At 51.2% G+C, this 22,329-nt stretch overlaps 1 pseudogene across 1 annotated transcript; it reads left to right on the top strand.

Annotated features, from left to right (window-relative positions):
• The first annotated feature begins 419 nt into the window (after positions 1 to 419).
• LOC308519344 (RWD domain-containing protein 1-like) lies at positions 420 to 904 on the top strand (annotated as a pseudogene). The gene has a single exon. The product of its transcript is annotated as an RWD domain-containing protein 1-like (transcript).
• Positions 905 to 22,329: the final 21,425 nt, after the last annotated feature.

The raw sequence follows: 22,329 nt of genomic DNA, 5'->3' as shown, positions 1-22,329 counted from the left end.
CACAGGCACCCTTAGCTGCTCACACCACTTCCTGCCCCAGGCGGCACCCCTTCCTGGCCACGCGTGGCACTCCCCTCACACCCCGCCACGCCGGAGAGAGGGAGCCAGTTGGCAGGTGTGATCCCATTGAGCAAATGAGGCCAATGAGAGCAGAGTGTGGTAGCAGCAGAACTCGGACTATGCAGGGCTCCAGGCCAGGTTTTCACTAAACCAAGCCGTCTTCCTGACCACAGCACCCGCCACATCTCAACTGCAGTCTGGGCTGCCCGCCTGGGACTTAACCTTTGCTGTCTTCCATTGTTCTTGAGTTGTTCCGTGTCTAGTGGGTTGTTTTGTGACCATAGTCCCAGAGCCCGGGAACTGTGGCTTCTCCTTTTCTAGGCCAAGGTACAGAGGACACGCTCCAGAAGTCCTTGCATATGGTGATGATCTTTCCTTTAGTGACAGCTCTGCAGGAAACATGAAATGAAATAGTGGGTCAAATAAAAACTAGAAGAGGAGAAAAGAAACGAAAAGGAAAAAGGAGAAGAAGCTGAAAGGCAATTGCTGCACAGCACTCCTGTTACAACTGAGAATATCTTACGTTGGAAAGCCAAGTTTGATGCAGAACCCTTGGAAATTAAAAAGAAGAACAAACAGGGAAAAAAATAAATTAAGTGGGAAACAGAGACCTGAAACAGATCATAATCTGGTCACAGCTGATATCTGGTTCTCAGAGGACGCTGGAAACACTGTGCAGGGAGATGAGTCTCTGTTCCAGGAAATGAATGAGTTGGAGCTGGAAGATGAGGACGATCCAGACCACAGTCCGGCTGACCCAGAGCGACTTGACCCATTGATGGACCATCCTCTCTGCAGAGGCCTGACTGCCACAGCATCTGTGTCTATGCTGAGAGGGTGTTGATTTTCCTTTCTTTTTTTTCTAAGAAAAAATAATCATTTTCAGGAGAATATTCTTCTGAAAGCTTTCATCAGTGAACTTAATAAACTGACCTTAAAATTTTAAAAAAAAGAAGTCCTTGCAGAATCATTTCAAGTGGTGCTGAGTCCTGCAGTGTTAGGGGGCTGCCCAGACGCTGGCAAGCCCTGCTCAACACCGATGACATAGTGGCAGCTAGGGGAGAGCTCTCTAAACTGCCTGCCAGTTCTGCCATGTCCTACCTGGGCTGCCTGGGCCAAAACCATGTGTAGAGAAGACCCCTTGCCCCACAAGGCCATAGCCCCCCACAGAGACATTCCTCCAGGGAGATGGGCTTCATGGGCAGGGCCATGCCACCTGCCTCAAAGAAGGATACGAGGCCTCCATTCCAAATGTATTCCAAGCCCCAAACCCAGGCCAAATGAGACTGCTGGTTTCAACGATTGGGGTAGTTGACCATGCCCTCTCTCTCTTCATCCACACCCTCCCCACGCCTGCGTAGTTTATGCAGGAATTACTGATGCAGCGAAATAACCTGTGACTCTTCCAGCTGCCCCTGCTTCCTCCCAACTGGGCACATGATCTTGGAAACTCTTCTCAGGCCTCGGTCTCCTCATCTGTAAATGAGAGGGTTGGACTGAACCAGAGACACCTCATAGAAATACAGCGTGAGCCCCATATAGAACTTTAAGTGGTCTAGTAGTTCCCTAGCTGCTTTGGCTCAGTGGATAGGGCTTTGACCTGCAGACTGAAGGCCCCAGGTTTGACCCCAGTCAAGGGCACATGCCCAGGTTGTGGGCTCAATCTCCAGTAGGGGACATGCAGGAGGCAGCCGATCCATGATTCTCTCTCCCCCTCTCCCTTCCTCTCTGAAATCAATAAAAATATGTTTTAAAATAAATGGTCTAGTAGCAACATTTAAAAAGTAAAAAGAAATATGTAAAATTTATTTTAATAACTTATCTCATTGAGTGCCATATATACAGTATATTATCATTTCAACATATAATGAGTAGAAAAGTTTTTAACAGGACCATTTTTACATTTTTCTCATGTCAGTTTTGAAAGCTGGTTTGTATCTTACACCTGCAGCACGGCAGTGTAGGCCAGCCACACTTCCAGTGCTCAAAGCCACACATGTCGAGGGCGCACCATATTGGACAAGGCGGGGCCAGATGACCCAGTCCCTTCCCGTTCAGGGGACTTCTGATTTCATGATTGAGCCCCACTCTTTACCTGACACCAGACCCTCGGCCACCAGGCTCTGCCTTCTGCCTTCGGGGAGATGCCCCGTCACCCCCTGCCCTGATGAGCACCTGAGGCTGCACTTTGTCACCCGGCGCTGGCCCTGGCACTCCAGGCCACAGGGGCATTGCCTCCGTGCCACTCTCAGGCCAAAGTGTGAGTTTGTTTTCTAAGGCCAAGCTTCTGCATGGTCCACCCAGCTAAGAACTTCTCTTCTGAGGCAGCCACTAGACCCACACACCTGAGGTAGAGACAGTGAAGACAGGGAGTCAGAAGCCCACGCACATGGCAGTCCTTCTCTTGGGCAATTCTGTGGGCATCTGCTTTTTGCCCAGCATGAGGCCGGCACTATGCCAAGCTGGAGGACACAAAAAGAGCTACGTGATAGTCATGTCTTCCCTTAAATCCTTAACCCAGGATTGCAAGCAGTCAACAACAAAAGGACGGCACAAAACAACATGCACTAAAGTGTTAAATTGGACACTGCACCATCAGAAGCCGTATCAGTTGGGGTCTCAGCAGGAAACAGATGGTGCACTCCAGCTGGATGACTGAGGAGAGTGTAAGGAGAGTATTGTTGTAAACATGTGGGGCGGGCTCAGGGGTAATGTGCACGCTGCCCTGGGCCTGCGGGGGCCGGGAAGAGACATCCGAGAAGCGGAGGACAGCTGTGTGGGAAGGCGAACTCGAACAAGGGCTTCGCAACCAGAGGCAGCCCCTCAGGGAAGGAGAGCCAGGAAGATGTACACCAGCTCCCCCTCCTCCCACCCTTAGCTCTTTGTTGATTCATCCTAAACCCAACCTAAAGCCAAAGAGAAGGGATTCCATGGAGTCACCTTCCCAGCACAGAGTGGGGGGCTGGGGTTGGAGGCTGGGGGACTAAGAGAAGACACGCAGCCCAGGGACCAGGAGGACGTCAGGGTGGTCGGGGCATGCGGGGCCTCTCTGGGGGAGGCAGGACTAGACCTGGGTCCTGGAGGGTGAGTGGGCTTTGGGAAGATAAGGAAGGTGGACTCTTCAGGTTGGAGAGCAGAGTTAAGGCAGATGCCTGAGCATCTCCAGTTGGAGATGAGCTGGCCCCGGGGGGGAGAGGGGGAAAGGGGGGGAGCATGACAAATCTCTGCAGGGACCTAGTACTGTAGTCTTCTTTCCCTCCCCAGGTCCAAGGTCACAAAATCTCCCTCTTCCTTCCTGTGATGGGTGGACTTGACTGAGGCCCCGTAAAGAAGGAAAGGCCTTGAAAGGGCAGAAGGGGCGGAGAAGAGTCGGTGTTGGTGTTCCCACGGTGAGGTCTGAGGTGACAAAGCAGGAGGGCGTGTCGTGGTCCAGCACAGAAGGGGCTGTGGTTCCAGCTCCAGATCTAGCCCAGGAGAATAAAGGTCTGATAGGAATCAGAGTGATAACTGAATCGTCTGGCTCTGAGTATGGCACGTTGCATGAGGTCTTTATACATGTTAGCTCGCTTGATTATCTCAGATGAAGGAAAGGAGGGACGTTGGGGAGAGAGGTAACAAACACAGTGAATACAGTGATGTGCCAGGCACTGTCTATAACACTATACACCTCGTGGGTCCACAGTCCCATTATTCCCATTATTCCTATTATACAGAGAAGGAAACTCAGGATACAAGGAGTTAGAGAGCTGTTAAGTGGAATGGGATTGGGACCCAGTCTCCGATTCGAAGTCTCTATGTGCTTTCCCCACATAAATACTGAGAGGATAATGCGAGCCAGCATCCTATGGGGCCCGGACACCTGCTGCTCTGTGAGAGGACAGAGCACTGGGTGACAGCGGCACTGTGGTCACAGGGTTCGGGGCAGAATCCAGGCTCAGACGATAGGTGCTGGAGTGCAGAGAACACTAGCCTGGAGAGCGGATGAGAGGAAGGCTCATGGCAAAAGCTGTATATAACCTGAGATCTTTGGGCACCTAAGTCAGGTTTCCATGGAGACCAAACTCCCTCTTCGGGAGGCCATGATCCACCCTAAGCCACAGGGCATAACGGAGAGCCCCCACCACCCGTCTTGCCTACCCATCATCTGCACCCTGGGTGGGCAGAGAAGGCGGTCCTCCCTGCCCCTGCATCACACCCCGTTCACGTCAGAACTGCCTGGGGCCTGACAGCACCGATGCCCATGTCTGCCCCATGCAGTGAGACAGTCTGAAAACTAGCGTCAAGTGAACAGGAAGACACACTGGGTGCAAACGTGGTGCCTGTGGGTCCTACCTGCCAAGCCCAGCAGGCCAACAAGGGAAACGATACGTCCCTGCCAGGTTACCACCCCCGCTGTCGAGCATGGAGCAGGGCAGAGAGATCCGAGTTCTACCCAAGTTCATTACAGCCTCATTATCTGGGTTATTAAAAGAGTGCTTGTTACCTATCTGTAACGACGTGGCTTTGAAAATGCAGGTCATCGCTCCCTATTCGGGCTGTGTCTGCAAGAGAAAAGCACCCACTGGACAAGCTCAGCCGGGGGTTCCTCAGGGAGGCAAGACTCAATCGGCCGATGAGCCCATCTGACTCGGTACTTAGGCTGGGGAGAGAGGCAGCGATGGCAACAAGAGAAAAGGGGGTGACTGGACCAGGGCGCAGCTCCCCTAGGCTGTAGGAAGGTCTGGTTGAGCTGCAACACTGAAGGGCTGTGGAAGGCGGTCCTCCATGCCCTTTGCATCACACCCCATGCACACCAGCATTGCCTCAGGCCAGATGCAGCCCGATGCCCAGACCCACCCTCGGAGATTCCAGTTTCATGGTCTGGAATGAAGCCAGGAATTTGTATTTTTTTTTTAAAGTGCATCAAGTGCAGCCAGAGTTGTAAAGCACTGATAAACCCGATTCCATTCTCTCTGGAGCTCCCCACTCCTTTCCCTTCTTCCCCAGCCAGTAGCTGGGCCGCCCATGGCAGGAGGCCGTGTGTGATAAAGCAGTGCCCAGGGCAGGTGCTCTCTCACTAACAGGGTGATGAACAGTCCCAGTTTTAAACCGGAAGTGTCAAGCCCGGAGATTGTCCCCCTAATTATGGAGCTCCCAGCTCAGCTGACCTGACAACCCCTCACCCACCTACCCGAGCCAGGAGCCCGCCTTCCTCCTGGACCTCCAGGAGCTGTCGCAAGGACCCCAGGGCCATCAGTCCCCATCACCTCCAATCCCCATGCTAGACCCTGGGAGCTGCCCATCCCTCCTGCTGTCCGCCTGGAGTGCCCACACGTCCAAGGAGGGCCAGAGGCAGGCTGAGTGCCATCTGGTCTGCGCCCCGGGCTGATCTGCCCCACATCTGAAATTGCACGACTGGTACTAATATGTTCCTTCCCGAGGTCCTGGGGCTCTAAACCCAGGAGCCATTTACTGAGCAATGTTCGGGTTTATTTGTGAAATTATAGGGCCCTTCATAGCACACTTACAAAGGCGAATAAATCCCTGCTCGTGTGGCCCAATTTGTTGTTCTAACCTGACACTTTCGTGTCATAATCACCTTTCTCTCAGCTGGCTATGGCCAAGGCTGTTAGGATTTATTAGAAGCGTTTTATAATGTGCTTTACAAGATGTTGTTTGAAGCTGTGGCTTTGTTTATGGGAGGGTGAGGGAGGGGTGGAGAAACGGGGTTGGAAAGAGGGGAGCCAAGGAGAGCTGTTGAGCTGAGAACAGGTAACAACATGCTCTGAGGCATCTGGGAGCTTTGTCCAGGGAAGAGTTTAATGGGCGCTCTCTTTCCACCCCATCCCCAGCCCCTTCTCCACCCCAGCCCCATCTCTGCTCACCCACCACCTGCTCACCCACCAACTTTGATCTCTCGCTTCTGCAACATTATTGATCTTCAGAGGTGGAGAAAAAAAGACACGGACATCAAGGAGATTTGAAAATAAGACTGGGATGATGGGACCCCGCTCTAGCCAGTGAAATATCAGCAAGGTCTGCTAGAGGGGACCTTGCCAGCCTCCAGCTCTTTCTACCAAAGGCGGGAAAGGAGGCGAAGCAGGTGAGAGGCACCTTTCTGAGGGCTGGGCGTGGCCCCCTGGACTTGCCCCTCCTTTCCGAGGCAGCTTGTGCTGCAGGTGGTCAGGGGAGCCCACATGGAGAGTCCCAGGTTTCACCTGACAAACAGTGAACGCTGTGAACTGAGGAGGCGAGAAGGGCATGCCATGGTTGGCACCCTCTGGAGCTCACGCTGCGCTTGCAGGCTTCACAGCTCCCTGGGAGGGGTGCGCTCCTGGAGATGTACCCCAAGTTCCAGGAGCAAAAGAGGGAAGAGTTTTGTGGGCCCCAGGGAGTCACAAGGGTTTTGTGTACCTTTGAGCCAGGCCTTCTGAGAAGAATCAAGTTTTCAAGAGAGAGAGTGGTTTCCAGGAGAGACTTCCATGTGCAGGTTGGGGTACTGTACCTCATCGCTTGGCACGCCAGGTACCCGGGGCTTTCCCAGGGCTAGAAGGCCGCAGCGGGCAAGGAGGAGAAGAGCCCTGCCCTCCTGCCTCATGGAGCTGGAGGAAGGAGCCCTTCACTGAGAGAGACCCAAGAAGACCCAGGAAGTCCACAGGTCTGTCCGAGGAGCAGGGATGCGTTCCTCACAGCGACACAGTGGCTCAAAAAGACTTCAAAGGTGGCCAGGAGCCAGGTGACCCTGGGAGGGAGTGTGCACTTTATTCTAAGTGAACGAAGCGGTATCTCGTTTTGCATTATTTGAAGGACCTTGGGTCAGTGCCCGTGAGCTCACCCGCCACCAGGACCTCAGTTTCTAATGCTGCTCTCCCATGAGGACTCCAGCGCTCCAGAAAAACACCGGCTCTCAGGCTAGGCCAGGGGCACACCAGGCATGCCCCAGCATCTTGTAGCGCCAGGAAGCAAGGATGGGCTCAGAAACAAGAGATGGGGGTGTGAAATGGACAGAGGAGCCAACCTGCAGGGGCTCCCAAATGCTAAAGGTGGAACAATTTGAGCAGCAAATTAAATAGCATGGTATTGAAGTATGACCCAAAGTACAAAATAAATGCCCACGATCCCATACTGACATAAATAAATGATGAACTAATAAGTGATTGAATGAATGAATGAAGAGAGAGACACATCTCCCACAAGGAACTCTAAATCACTGATGTTGGTGGGGCAACAGTGAGGAAGGGGACAGGGGGACTGCTATGAGGGTGACAGTGGAGACAGCTGTGGGTGTGTTCTGAAGGCAGTGCCCTCAGGAATTGCTGACGAGCTGGGTGTGAAGCGTGGGGGAGAGAGGGAGCCAAGAATAGCGCTGTGTTGGGCTCAGCTGATGGGAAGAAAGGGGTCTGCAGGTAGGAAACAAGGATCCCACATTTGAGGTTCTTGCTGAGCACCCAAATCAGGGTGTCAGATAAGCATTTGGTGTGCAAAGTTGGACTCAGGGGGATGGAGCTGGAGACACAGGGGTCTCCGAGTATCCATTTTGGATTTAAAGCCGTTAAGATGATTCATTCTTCCATCAAATATTTCCTGAGCACCTACTGTTTTCCAGGTCCTGTTGCAGGCACTGGTGTTAATGGTAGTGAGCAAAAATGTCAACCAAGAGAAGGCTTCAGAGTTTGGCTGCAGTAAGAGCTACGAAGAGTGCCGAGAAGGAGGGAAATGCCAGCCTAGATGGGGGAGCTTGAGCAGCACGGGGAAGTGACCCCGTGGATACCTGGGGGAAAGCATTTCAGGCAGAGGGAACAGCAAATGCAAAGGCCCGACATGAGGAAGGAGTCTGGAACAGGAGCTGTGAGATTATTACTAGATTTAGTGATCACATCGCCAAATTACTGGATTGTACACCTGAAACTAATATAATATTGTATGCCTACCATGCTTTAATATAAAAAAATACAATTTTAATAAACAGACGCTATGTGTCAAGAGAGCAAGAAACTGGTGATTCAGGAAGCAGCCACCCAGAGCAGCCTGGAGGGGGCCTTTGAGAGGAGCAGAGACTTCCCCACACTAGCGGGAAGGAAGGCAGAGCACTGGGTGCAGAGGCTGGCAGCCTTGCAGATTTGCTGGTGGGAGGCAGGGACAGTATCTGGGCCAAGAGAGGACACTCTTTGCTTTAAAAAGATATTGTGGATCCTTTTTTATCTTTATTTTATTTCATTTTTCAATTACAGTTGACATTCACTATTGTATTAGTTTCAGGTGTACAGGTTAGGCATTTATATACCTTACAGAGTGATCCTACCCATATCTTGCACCCACGTGACACCAAGTATGGACCCTGTAGAAGGAAGATGAGGACGGGTAGAGGCCACAGTTTGAGAGAGAGGTGATGAGATCCTGAACTGGAGGCTGCAAGGTGGCATGAGTTTCCTGCAGCTGCTGTAACAAGTCGCCACGGACTTAGTGCTGAAAACAACACATATTCCTTCTCTTACAGCTCTGGAGGTCATGTGTCTGAAATCAAGGGCCAAAATGTCCAAAATCCACCTGGGCCGAAATCAAGGTGCCTGCAGGGCTGTGTTCCTTCCGGAGGCTCGAGGGAAGAATCTGGTTTAGGGGGTGCCTTTTCCATCTTCCAGAGACACCACATTCCTGTCTCCTGGCCCCTTCCATCACCAATGCCAGCAGCTTAGCATCTCGAAATCTCTCTGACTGCCTCTCCTGCCTCCTCCCTCTTCCACATTTAAAGGCCCTTGTGATACATGAGACCCACCTGGATAATCCAGGACCATCTCAGCTGATTAGCAACCGTTTCTATCTGCAACCTCAATCCCCTCACCATGTAACCAGCATCCACAGGCTCTGGGAATTCGGACATGGATATCTGGGGTGGGGTTGGGGGCATCATTCCACCTACCACAGCGCTGGATCAGAAGCCTGTGTGGAGAACTACTGGCTTTGAAGGTTTAGTAAGGAGGGTGGCAGCCTGGCATAATGATGAGGAGTAGGCATCCGGAGGTCAGACAATGTGGGTGCATATCCCATCTCTGCAACCCATTAGCGAGAAGGCTGTGGGCACGTCCTCACCTCTCCAGGTCTCAGGTTCCTCTTGTGTTGAAGGAAGGTCACAGCATCTACTTCACAGAGTGGCTTCCAAGATGACAACTCACTTATGTGGAGTTTTAACACAACAGCCTCTACCCAGAGGATGCCCTTCAGCAGTAACTGGTGTGTTGATGCTGGCAACTGAGCCAGTGGGCAGCTGGGATGAGGGGGAAGGGAAGCAAAACACTCAAGTGGAGGCAGAAAATGGCAGCAGGCACTGGAGGAGGAGCCCATTGGGAAGGGTAGGCAGAAAGTAAGTGTAGTTTTTCACGTGCATCAGGGGAACAGTCAAGAACCTCGTGCTATATGGCTCCCGTGCCTTTGGAAGCCTGCCTCACAGGAGACTGAGGATCACACGCAAGACCCATCATCACAGATGCAGTGCCTGGGACACTGACAAACATCGATCATGTGCTGTGTATCCAGGAAGCAGTGAAATATCCACTCACAGTGGAGCACCGGGGAGCGTCTGAGCTCGACACGAGGAACTTGGAGGAGCAGGAGGGTCCTGCCTGCAGTGGGACAGTCACGCCAAAGTAGGCACCACAGCCCTGGCTGCACAAGCCTCCTCGCAGTCCGTCCGGCAGCACACACACTGATCCCCATGGGGAACAGCAAAGACATCAGAGTAGGCAGCAGCAGGGCCATTGGGAACCTTTGGGGACTCAGCTCAGGAGCCACCTCCTCCAGGAAGACAGGGGGGTTAAGTGCCCCTCTCCAGTGCTCACACAGCCAGAGGGCATGAGCCCTCTGGGCAATTGCAAGTTACTGTCATTGTCCACTGTTCCATCCTCCCAGAACCTGTGGGAGGGGCAGGAATTCGTGAGCAGCTTTGGGTTTCATAAGATGATAAGATGCCTCCAATCAGATAAAGAGAAGCTCCATTTTTTTTCTCTGGGTCAGTGGTTTTCAGTAATTCTCTACAGACAGAAGCCTCCTAGAAAATTCCTCACAGGCAAATGCTGGGCCCCATTCAACCCTGTGCACCAAGAACCTAGTCCTGTGTGCATTACTGGGGCTCAAATGGGGGAGCCAGGGAGGGAGGGAGGGAGGGAGGAAGGGAGGGAATGAAGGAGGGAGGTAAGGAGGGAGGGAGGAAGAAAAGGTTAAAAGAGAGAGAGAAGGAAAGAGAGGGAAGAAGATGGGAAGAGAAAGACTAAATAAAGAAAATTTTTCTATGGAAAAAATTTTCTGAGCCTAAAGGGTGCAATCCAAGCCCCTGACCATATGAATGAACTACAGTACCTGTTCCCTCTTCTGGGCGCAGGTGAGTGGGCAGCTTAGCACCCCAGAATTGTGCCCAGGCCAGGGCCCCACTGGGCGTTTTCACCAAAAAGACCCAAGACTTAAGTACCCCACCCACATGTGTACCCTGAGGACCCTAAGGACTAAGAAGGGCTCCTGGTAGCTAACTGGGCCTTTATTAATTAACTAATTAGTTAATTACATAAATAAAAGCCTAGCAGCCATTCCTGCACAGGGAGCCCCCATGGACAAGCCTCTATGCCAGTGGTTCTCAACCTTGGCTGCACATTAGAATCACCTGGGAATCTTTTTTAAATCCTGATTTCTGGGCCTCATCCTCCGGAAATTCTGTTTCTTTGTTACTAATGTTGTGGCCGCACCCCATAACAAAGAAACAGAATTTCTGGAGGATGAGGCCCAGAAATCAGGATTTTAAAAGATTCCCAGGTGATTCTAATGTGCAGCCAAGGTTGAGAACCACTGCCTATGCTAAGCTGTGTGCCACTGCCTTAGACTACCTGCCTGCTGCAGGCATCTGAGCCAGCCCTTATAAAGGAGCTCCCAATCAGAGCTCCACAGCTCTGACCAATCAGAGTGGCTCTATTCTGACCAATAATGAGAGTGCCTTTGGACCAATCAAACTATGAAGATTTGGCATCCTCATTTGCATGAGGACAGACCAACCAGGGGCCAGGAGCAAGAGCTTCTGTCTATACAAGCCAGCTCCCTTCTGGCTCAGAGAGCGATATTTCACCTAAGAGTACGGTTTGGGTGTTGGCATGGGTCACTAAAGGCATCTCACAGGAGCAGGGCTGTTCCATCTGCACTAAGTAAGGTTTCTTTCTTCACCGCACCCCAAACTGCAGGTTTCTGTTGGTGTTGAATTGGCATGGACCACTATTCATTGGTTGGCACACGAACAGGCCAGCCCTGCACCATGCTGCAGCCGAAAGAGTCTCCAGAATCTCAGGCAGAGGGTGTAAGCGTGGAAAAAGGAGTCTGACCAGGGCCTCTACAGAAGCCACAGGAAATCTTTCTGCCACTTCCCCTCCTGCCTCTGTGCGATCCCTGAGGTTGACCACAGCCACAGCCCATCTGGTCCTGGAACCAGCCTGGAGCATCCTGACTGTTTCCACAAACTACCAAGGTTTTTTCTCTTTGTTTATATTGGGTTTATCTTTATTATCATGACTGCAATTTTTGAAATTCCTCTTTCTTTCTTCCTTTGGAAATGATGCCACAGGAAAATAGTTCCATATTAATCAGATGGTCAGATCTGCAGAGAACCAGAACAGCCACTGAACCGATGCAACAATGATCATCCCTCCACCTGACTGGAAGGTTCCTGCCACCCCCCACCCCCCCACCCCCCAGGCCATCCCTGGCCCTCCCCAGGTGTTCCTGTCAAGGCGGTCTGCCCTGAGTGGGAGCATTTTCCAGGCCTTTCTAACACCCCCACATCAGAGTCACCTCCCTCAAATCCCGTGACATAAGGAGGCAGATGCTCTGAGCCCCATTTAACAGCAAAACTGGGGCATCGGGTGAGGCGTCTGCTTCCCAGGGCCATGGCTGGGAGTGGGAAACACCGCATTTCTCTTCCTCCACTTCCAGGCACTGAGCCATCCTCCTCCCTTTGTTCCCCACCCAAAGAGACATCCAAGTAACCTCTGTGCCTGCCTTGCGAGGCTATAACCCGCTGACTGAAAACCTTTTGAAAAATACACACAGAATATAGGAGTGTAAACATGACTTCCCAAATAAACTGGCAGGTGTTCAGACCCATCATCCCATCCCTGCTCAGAAGATGTGCCTTCATCCCACACTGCACAGTGACCAGTGGTGACAAGCACCATCAGGGCCCAGGCCGGGCTCCTCGGGGAACATGCCACAGGACCTGCCTGGTGGTGCCTGTACTAAAATACTAGTTTATGGAGGTGCGGAGAGGCTAACGCCATTGAGAGATGTCATTACTCACAGTTCCTCTAGAGCACTGGTTCTCAACCTTCCTAATGCCGCGACCCTTTCATACAGTTCCTCATGTTGTGGTGACCCCCAATTTCATGGTTACAAATTGAACATAATTAAAGCATAGTGATTAATCACAAAAACAATATGTAATTATATATGTGTTTTCCGATGGCCTTAGGCGACCCCTGTGAAAAGGTCGTTCGACCCCCAAAGGGGTCGCGACCCACAGGTTGAGAACCGCTGCTCTAGAATGAGGGGCACAGCAGGGAGCACGCAGGACCACATGGGCAGCCCCGGGGCAGGCAGGATGCAGAAGCTGGAGCGAGGAGGCAGCTGGGCCACAGTCCTCCAAGGACAAGGCAGGCAGGGAAGCTGCCTGGGACTGGCTGGTGTGAATGACGTGGCTGTGCTCTGGGCCATGACTGGGTCTCTGGTTACCTGGCCCCGGGTGTTCACGACCGGGGATACTGACTCGGTGGGTGAGAACCTAATAAAGGAGGTAGCTGAGGGTATGGACTTGAGGTTGGCTAGTCTATGATAGGTGTGTTCACAGATACATGGTTCACTATCTCTAGAAATTGGCGAGCCCTGGGTCAGGCAGTCTCTCCACAGCCAGCAAGCCCCCAAGGTGTCAAACCACCAGAAAGCACAGAAAATGAAAAGCATGATTCATCTAACGGTGGGGGGAGGAGTGGGGTACAGGAGAGTCCTGACACTTGTATACACCCAACCTCCACACACATAAGGCTGAACCCTGCACCCCAGGTTCCAGCTGTCAGACCAGGTGATAGGACCAGGGATAATGACAGCCCCTCCCCAGCTCTCCCCGAGGCAGGAGCTGCCTTTCACGTGAGTCTTCCATGCCGAGGTATCTTTTATTATCATTACACCTTGACTTCGCCTGGATTGGGGCAGGTGGGGGCATGCAAAGCAGGACAAAGGGAGCTGTATACAGTGTGACTTGCTCATGGTCCTGCACTCCCTCCACCAGCCTTCCAAAAGCAGAAAACCCCAGCAAAGAGTGCCGCCCCCAATCTATTCCCAGACACCACGTGTACTTAAGGACACACGCTTCAGGCAGGGGCCTATCTCTGCCCCACATGTCATTGTCTCCCCTACGGAAGCCACACAGCATGCAGGAGACAGAGTGGTGAGCAAGCTCCCTGGTCTGCTCGCTCCATGAGTGCCTCCCAGCCGCCTGCGCAGGAAGGATGGGAACAGCATGCGCATGCGAGGAGATGACCCAGCCTGGCTGCTCTGAAAGCCAAAGCCACTGATACACGTTCTGTGGCTCTGGGGTCCCAGAGGCCTTGCTGCCTCAATGCCTTTGTCTCCCCAGTCCCTGGAGAGCGTGCATGAAGCCCTTTCTTAGCTCTTCCCTTTAGCATCAAGTTCTGTTCAATGCCCATCTCTCTATATTCTAGATGAAATGAGGTTCCTTTCTTCATGCCAAGAAGGTTTTGGGCTCAAAGTGAAGCAAACTGGTGTTCAAAATATGTCTCTACAATTCCTGAGCAAGTTACTAAATCTCTCCAAGCCTCAATTTTCTCATCTGTAAAATGGGAGTCATACATAGCACCACCTTGTAGGATTGTTGACGATCAAAATGCAACAGCATGTGTGACGAGTCTGACACACAGAAGATACTGAAAGGAAGGTACTGGCGCCGTTGCGTTCCTAAGCCTTTGAAGCCAGTGTTGATGGCCTTTGGGACTGGGGGAGAGTGTGGTCAGACCCTGAAGGCAGCACAGGGCCTGACCATGGGGGCAAAGACCTGAAAGGGACGGCTCGGGGCTGTGTTCCTCTTCCCAGTTTGAAGATTCTCAGACTGCTGGTCTCTCCCAAGGAGACCTGCCCCTAGCAACGTGGTCCACTCATGCTCACTGGATGGTCCTCCAACAGAAGGCTCACGCAGACCCAAGCTGGGAGCTCCAAACACAGGCCAACCACCCGGCATTGCGACCAAGGGTGCCTTGTGCTTGTGTGCAACTCAATCCAATAGGGTAATACTTAATAACCATCTTTGGCTTATTAAGTTGCACATCAATAATGCAGAATGGATGCTATAATTGCACAGTGTGTCTAATTATAGACCACAGCGACAATAACAGGATTCATTAACCTGGGAAAACACTGAACACAGAGGGCTCTGTGACAGCTTGACAGCCACCGGGGAACCCGAGGCAGGAGGAGAGGGAGACCACTGGCCCGTGGCACCAACAAGGAGCCTCTTCATGGTGGGCGCGGTTGCCGTGGCGCAGGGATGACACGCTGGACAGTCCCTGGAGGAGCTGTCCTGGCCTCCTGGCTGGACACCCAAGAGCTCAGGTCCCTGTAGCAGAGTCTGTCTCATAAAGGATCCAATGGAAATGGCAGCAGAACTGAAAACCGGCCCAGAAATGAGCATCCCTCTGTGGCATTGTCCGAGGTGCCTCCACAAAGGCCAGAGACACGGGCCATGTTCCGCATGTTGGTGGTGAAAGAGCCGGCTGCCCTCTAACACTGGTAAGTGCCTCCATGGACGCCAGAATGAAGCTGTTCCCTGTCCCGGGGAAGGGCTCACTGGTCTGATTACAGGGATAGCCCCTCATGGCACAGGCTTTTGCACAGGGTGGCCGGCAGCCATGGCACCGGGACCTGCTCTTGGCTTGGCCCGCAGGGCACACTCAAGTGCAAGCTTCCAGCCAAGCTATCCATCACCTCCAGCCTCCTCTAGTCTCCCCAACACTCTCGTCTCCCAGCAACAGGTAACAAAGAGCCCAGAAGTCACCTCAGCTTCCCTCCTCCAGGCCCTCCTTAAGGGGAGTCCCCCTCTGGCCAAAGGCAGCTTCCCAGAACGGCGCCAAGTATGTCCCACTTTTCCAGCCTCTGTCCCCTGCCACCTGGAGATGGCACTCAACCACTTCACGCGTGTCAAGCACATTTCCCAGCTAGAGGGCCGTCTCCTAAGCATAGGCCTGTGTCTTCTGCTCCTCGAGGAGTTTGGAGCGCATCATAGGTTTTCATTAAATTTCCTGTGATTCGAATGAATGAATTATACACAGAAGCTGCCATCAGTGGATTAGCCACTATACGCCAAGCACTGTCACTTTCGCTTAATCCCACAACAACCCTCCGAGGTCGATATTATTACACCTCTTTAGAAATTTATTATTAAAGGAACTTATCTAAGGAACCGAGAAGCAGGGAATTAATTAATTTCTTTAAGGTACTATGGCTGGAAAATGGCAAGGCTAAAATGTGAGCTGAGCACTTCTTAATCCCAAAGCACATTTTTTCACCACATCCTGTTGTAGCAAATATGGTTTTATTTGCAATTTCAGCTTCGATAACCTAGGGACGTGGTATCTGACAAGGTTCCGGAGCTAACCGCATTAGAACACATTCCACTGCACCTAATGGGGGAGCCACATTATCCCGGGGTTTGCAGGTGGGCACTTTCCAACAAGTTCAAAGAGGTCCCCAGTGTGTATACGAGTCAAGATGGTGCTAGCTGCCGTCACAGGAAAACCCCAACATCTTAGGGGCTTTGTTCTTTTTCTCTTAAAGTTTAGTTGTCAGCGAGGGACCCTGCACTGCACAATCATTTAGGAACTCGGATTGACAGCAAGGCTTTCATCTTCAATGGGTGGCCCTGCTCATTTCAGCCAGAGAGAGGAAGGGAGGAGGGTTCACATGGGAGGCTTTGGGGAGCCAGGAGTGGGGTGGTAAGATTGCTACACGGCTGCACCTGAGTGAAGAGGTGCTATAAAGTGTGGTTCTGGCTGGAAACCACAACAGCGCTGACACCCAGCCACCTCTGCCACCCTACACTTGGCCTTGGCTTCTAAAAAGAGGTAAGAAGTTTGGCCCTGCGCTCCTAGGGTAGGGGATGGGCAGGGATTTGACAATAGAAGGTGCACCCACAAAGCATTTATCATGCACCTACCATGTGACCAGGATGGTAGCATAGGAAGGAGTATTTCCTGAAGACCAAGACTGTGGGTGCTGGAGCCGGATGCCTGGGGTTGAGTCCCGGCTCTGCTGTCAGCAACAGTGAGGCTCAGCTCCCAGGCCTCAGCTCTTTTTCTGTCAGTTGGGATCAGTAGCACCTGGCTCACTGGGTTTTGCCAAAATGAAGTGTTTACATAAAGCTCTGCCTGGTTTACGGTGAGCATTCCACAGAGTTAGTTACCTGATTTAACTTAATCTCACGACAGTCCTAGGTGATAGGTTGAAAGAAGCTACGTGTGTTAGTCAAGGTTAACCCTATTCAGTGATAGAACTGGGAATCCATTCCATATCTTTGTGGCATAGAAAACCATGACACTTTGGGTGTATTAGAGAAAGGTGTTCGGGGACCCCAGGGAGAAGCCTGGGTGGAAGCAAGGAAAGAAGTAGAAATTAGAAGAAGTGTTTCCTGGGAGGGCTCAGAATTCTGCACAAGAACAAAGGGGAGATCAGACAGCATGGCCCCAAGCCCCACCCATAACAGGCTAACAGACTAGAGAAGAGAACAGCAAAGGCAGCCAGTCCTGAAGTCCCCGGGGCAAGAGGACATGAGTAGGTGCTCCCATAACTCCTCCACTGCAGCAGCCCATGGCCCACTGGGTACCAGCAATCACCCGACTGTTTCCAGGACACCTGGGCCCCCTCCCTCAGCAGTGAATCATCTCTTTACCTGGAGTCTGTTGCCAATCATACTTATTACTATTGATTGTGCAACCTGATCAAATACTATGCAAGATTATAAACCATAAGTGGAAAAGATAATTGATGATTCAAGTGCAGCCTATTGAACACTTGGGGGAAACTTGCATGACAAACATTAAAGTAACGTGTGGGTGACACCACTAACAAGCACTGGGTTTGGGGAGCAGGCTGGGGAAGTGGTGAAAGTGATCATAAAATTCTAGAATTTGCCTTTATGTTGTTTCACGTGAGTCTTGAAGTTCTCGCTCCACTTTAAAGGAGCCCAAACTAGACTTCTTAGCTGATGCACCACATGTGTGACTGAGGCAAGAAAGAGGAAGGGGAATTAGCAGATCCATGTCCAAAGGGTGGGCCTTGACCCTTCATCAGAGGACTGCCAAATAAGCGCATGTTTATTTACTTCCAAGTTAAAATACAGTGCTGAAGATGCATGCATTTCCTTTTATTTATTTACTAGAAGCCTGATGCACAAAATTCGTGCATGGGTAGGTTCCCTAGGCCTGGTTGGCAATCAGGGCCTTTCAGGGCCTTCCACCTGCCAGCTGGGGCCTTCCTTCGTTCCGCGCTGCCCCCTGGTGGTCAGCACACATCATAGCGAGCGATAGAACTCCCGATCTCTCGGTCGAACTCCCGAGGGGACACTTTGCATATTAGCCTTTTATATATGTAGATTTTTTTTTACAATACCTGGCTTCAGCAGCCTTTTGGGACTCAGCAAACACCAGCACCTGTTATGTCAAATAGGAGACAGAGCTCGGTGCTTGGAAGGATCAGCTCCCAGGGGAAACATGGGCCCAGAGGAGCCTGCCCCATCATCTCCACCTGCGAGTTTTCTGTAACATCTGGACCATCAGGGAGCCTGGTGGCCATGCACAAGGCCCAGCCAATGGGGACATCCAGAGATGTGCCCTGGCACCCTCTTGACACGTGGCCTTCCTGTAGGTGCCACAAGTTTTCAAACTATAGTCTCCCCCTCAAACAATGAATACACTAATCAAAGACCTTGCCCTCTACTTAAGACCACCTAATGCCCTTGGTGCCCACCTGGCACAGCCCCAGGGCAGGCCATGGTGCCTTCCTCCCTCCTGTCTGCTGACCCCAGGTCAGGCCTGTGCACAAGGGCACCTGAACCCTTGTCCCCACCTTTACTCATTTGTTCCACAAACATTCACTGAACAGCTATTACATCCAGGGATTACCTCTGAGATGATGAAGACAGTCTCTGCCCGCTCTCAATATTAGAGACAGAAAAAGGTTATAAATGCAATGTAAGCACGACTGGGATAGGCACTAAGTGAACAGAGAGGAGAGGGCACCTCGGATATCAATTGGTTAATGCCAAGCTCCCAGATGTACAGGAACACACACACACACACACCCCTTGTTTCATTCATCCACAGTTTTGTTTATACTTTTCCCTCTGCCAGGATTGGGTGGCAGTATTTTGTTTCTCTGTTTTGTTTTCTTTGGTTTAGTCCCAGCTAACTGTCACTCACTCTTCAGGCGCTAACCGTGGCAAGCCTTCCCAAAGCCCCAGCCCGCCCCCCCCCCCCATAAAATTCAGTGTCTTCCCCACCTGTGACTCCCCGTGTATATTAACACCTGTACACAACCTGAGGGCATGAGTCACCCTGGCCTCCACCAATGCAGAGCCCAGCACCCAGCTCAGGGTCAGTGCTCAATACATATTGACCATCTGAGGCAGGCAACCTAAGGTGAGACCATGTCCTCCGCATCATGAAATCTGCTACCTAAGGAAGAGCTGGCTGCAGCGAGTCCTGACGGGCTATGACCTAGCTGATTTGGAAAGCAAGAGCGTGAGTGTGAGGGGAAGGTGTCCTGACCTACTGACCTGAATACACTGCTATTTGGTAGGCAGAGCTGAGAGAAATGATTGGGTCGGGTTACTGCAGCTTGATAATAAACTCTCGCACCACCTCCATCACCTGATCTCTTTCCACGTTTACTAACTTTCAGACCTAAATTGCTTCTCAAAGAGTCAGACTAGCAGGCCACAATCACTCTTGGCAACGGTATCTCATTATCCATTAATAAATCAGCATTCTGGCTTATCAATAAGACTTTGGTGAGTGGAGTGTAAATCTATTTGCCAAGGCCTGATTCCCCCCTGGAGAAATGGAGACACAGAGCTTCTGACCTCAGAACTGCAGGCCCAGGCTGCCCACATTACTTCGGAGGCAGGCCACCCAGCACCGAGCTGCTCCCTCTCCGCATTCCCCACTTCACATACCAACTCTGTGAACGTCACAGAACTGACTCAAGGTAAATCAAGGGGGATTGATCATTCACAGAGTATTAGAGCTAAAGGGGGCTTGGAGATCGTCCAGCAAAACCTGGGCATTTCACCCCAGAGAACTGTAGGCGATGTCTACAATGAATTCTGATTGATCTGGATCAGGGGTCCTCAAACTTTTTAAACAGGGGGCCAGTTCACTGTCCCTCAGACCGTTGGAGGGCCGGACTATAGTTTAAAAAAAAACTATGAACAAATTCCTATGCACACTGCACATATCTTATTTTGAAGTGAAAAAACAAAACAGGAACAAATACAATATTTGTATGTGCATGTGGCCCGCGGGCCGTAGTTTGAGGACCCCTGATCTGGATCATGAAAAGTCGTTTCACTTGAGGAGCCTACAAGCAAGTTTGGGAGTAGTGTGGTATAACAAAGAGAAACTAAACTCTAGAGCAATAGAGGCAGGGATTTGAGTCCCACTTCTGTCACCTACTAGCTGCATGGTCCTGAGCATGTTTCAGAAATCCTCTGAGCATTTATTTCTTTACCTATAAAACAAGATTAATAACATCTATTTTACAGAGTCATGGTAAATTGAAATATTATGTGTATCACATGCCTCATGTATATAGTAGGTGCTCAATAATAGCTTCTTTATATGAACCAAAGAATAGTATAAAGACATAATTAAAGGCTCAGTTGTGATACCCACTCTATGGGTTCAGTTCAAAAAAAGGGCAGACTGATTGGCTTAAGGATTGGTTCAACCTCGAACACTCCATTTTACACCATTTTACGCCTATCAAGAAAAATTAAAGCCCCCACTGGGTCCTTCAGTCTAACCAGTCATCCCAACCAATATAACTGGTGTCCTTTCAAAAAACAGGAATCTGGACACACACACTCTACAGGGAGAACGCAATGAGGAGGGAGTTCTGCTACCAACAGGCCAGGAAACTGCCTGAAGCGGGGAGAGAAGCCCGGAACAGGACCCTCCTGGTGCCTTCAGAGAGAGTGGCCCTCCCGACACTTTGATCTCAGACTTCCAGCCTCCAGAATGTGAGACAATAAAATTCTGTTGTCCAAGCCTCTCAGTTTGTGGTACTTTGTTATGGCAGCTACAGGGCACTGATTCACACCCATGCCCACGGGCTCCATTGCCATCCTGCCCTGGGGGGACACTAAGCCAGTGGGAGATCCAATGGGACCTGTACTTGTTTTTCTTGGCTCAGGGACCATGAACTAAGCAAGCCGCCGGCCTCCTCCAAGGTCTGTGGCCTGCCTTCCCTTCCCATCTGCCAGAGGCGTGGAGAAAGTCTGCAGGCAGATGCAGGAGTGGCCATGGCATGAAAGCTCAAAAGAGAGCCTCTGATGGTCTCCAGTCCTGCCTGGTTCTAAAGCCCACCACGGCCTCCCTGCCCAGCTGTCCAGCCTCTGCTTAAGCACAGAGAGTTGGAGGAAGTGTATTACCTCTTTAAGCTGAGGGTTCCATTTAAAAGAAAACACTGTGATCAATACCAAGTTCTTCGTACAAATAAGTCCAACTCGTTCTTCCTTTAACTCCTGCCTCTCAGTCTAATATTTCTGCCCTCGGAGGCCATGTGGAAAAGAAAAGAAAAACCCAACCCCACATCTTCTTGGCGGTTCTTCCAGTACCTGAAGACGTACCAGTTTCCACCTAGTCCTCTCTTTTCTCAGCAATACATCCCTCTCTGCTCATCTCCTCCCTAAAAGGGAGGTGGTCATGTGTTCCCAACAGGGAGTGATTTTACTCAGCCCGTGTGCCTGATCACTGTTATTTCTGGGTTGGGCTTAGAGTTGGGTTTGTGGGGTCACACGGCCCTTGCCCGCTGTGACGCATTTTGTGAGTGTCCGCTGCAAGCCAGGTGCTGGCCCAGGGGCCAGGAAGACCAAGACGATCAGACTATGAGCTCTGGCAGACAGGGTGACCCGACAACGACGGGTATAATGTGGGAAAAACCCTTTCCCCAAACAAGCAGCAAATGAAAGTTAGAGGAAAATAAGCTCCCCTCCATCAATGCCAGACCCCTAGGAAGCTCAGTTAAGCAGAAGATTGTTGTCTCCAAACGAGGAAGAAAAAGGAACGAAGAACTGACCTGAAGATCACCCCTGACCTCATTTAAAGACTCCTTCTTTATGTATTCCAATACCCAGGACCCCTTCCTAGAGTGTAAATTCCCTGAAAAGCCGAATCTTTTCAGGACATGAAACCGTTGGCTGCCCTTTGGAGGGCTGAGAGCAAAGAGCTCCAAAATTTATGCACTACATTAAGCGAGAGGCTTCGGTATCCAACTAGGTTAAATTGCTTTCTATATTTAAATTGCCTGCTAGCTGGTTAGACGTGGGAGCCACAGCTGTGAAATGGATAGTTCCAGCCAGTAAATAGAAACGCATAAATCCTAATGGATTAATCTGTTATAATTAGATAGTTCTGTATGACTTTGACATGGAGCCTAACTCTCCGGAGAAACGGGGGCGGGGGAGCCTTCAGGTGTGGGGCACACATGGCAAGAGAAGGGCAAGGAGATGAAAAGTGAGGTCTGAGGACCAGAGGCAGGTTGCCAAGGCACAAGCCAGGAATGCCTGAGTCAGGGCCCAGGTGGGCGGACAGTGGATGTGAGTAAGGAAATACTCCTCTCCACAAAAGAACATCACACTGAAACCAGACATTTAAATTGTCCACAGCAGTGAAACCCTCCTTCCTCGCCCCTCCCCTCCCTTTACCTAGAAAGGTTCTTTCCTTCTACTCCGCAAAGGGGCAAACCCGTTTGAGAAGCTGTCTGTGGAGGAATGGGAACTCTTGAGAAGCTAACCTAGAGCGCTTGGTTCTGCTCTTGCCCACCTCTTCCAACTCTGTCCTCTTGCCAAGACCAGGAAACCCCGAATAGACTGAACACCCAGCAGAGAGTCATCCCACAGTGACGTGGGTAGAGGCGGTGGATCAGATCAGGTTAAGGCAGGAGGATGGAGCTGGCAGTGGAAGAAGGGTGCATCCTTCTGGC

Source organism: Myotis nattereri (genome assembly GCF_964212035.1).
Source record: "Myotis nattereri genome assembly, chromosome: 5".
Lineage (NCBI taxonomy): Eukaryota > Metazoa > Chordata > Mammalia > Chiroptera > Vespertilionidae > Myotis > Myotis nattereri.
This window is presented reverse-complemented; position numbering and strand designations above follow the sequence as displayed.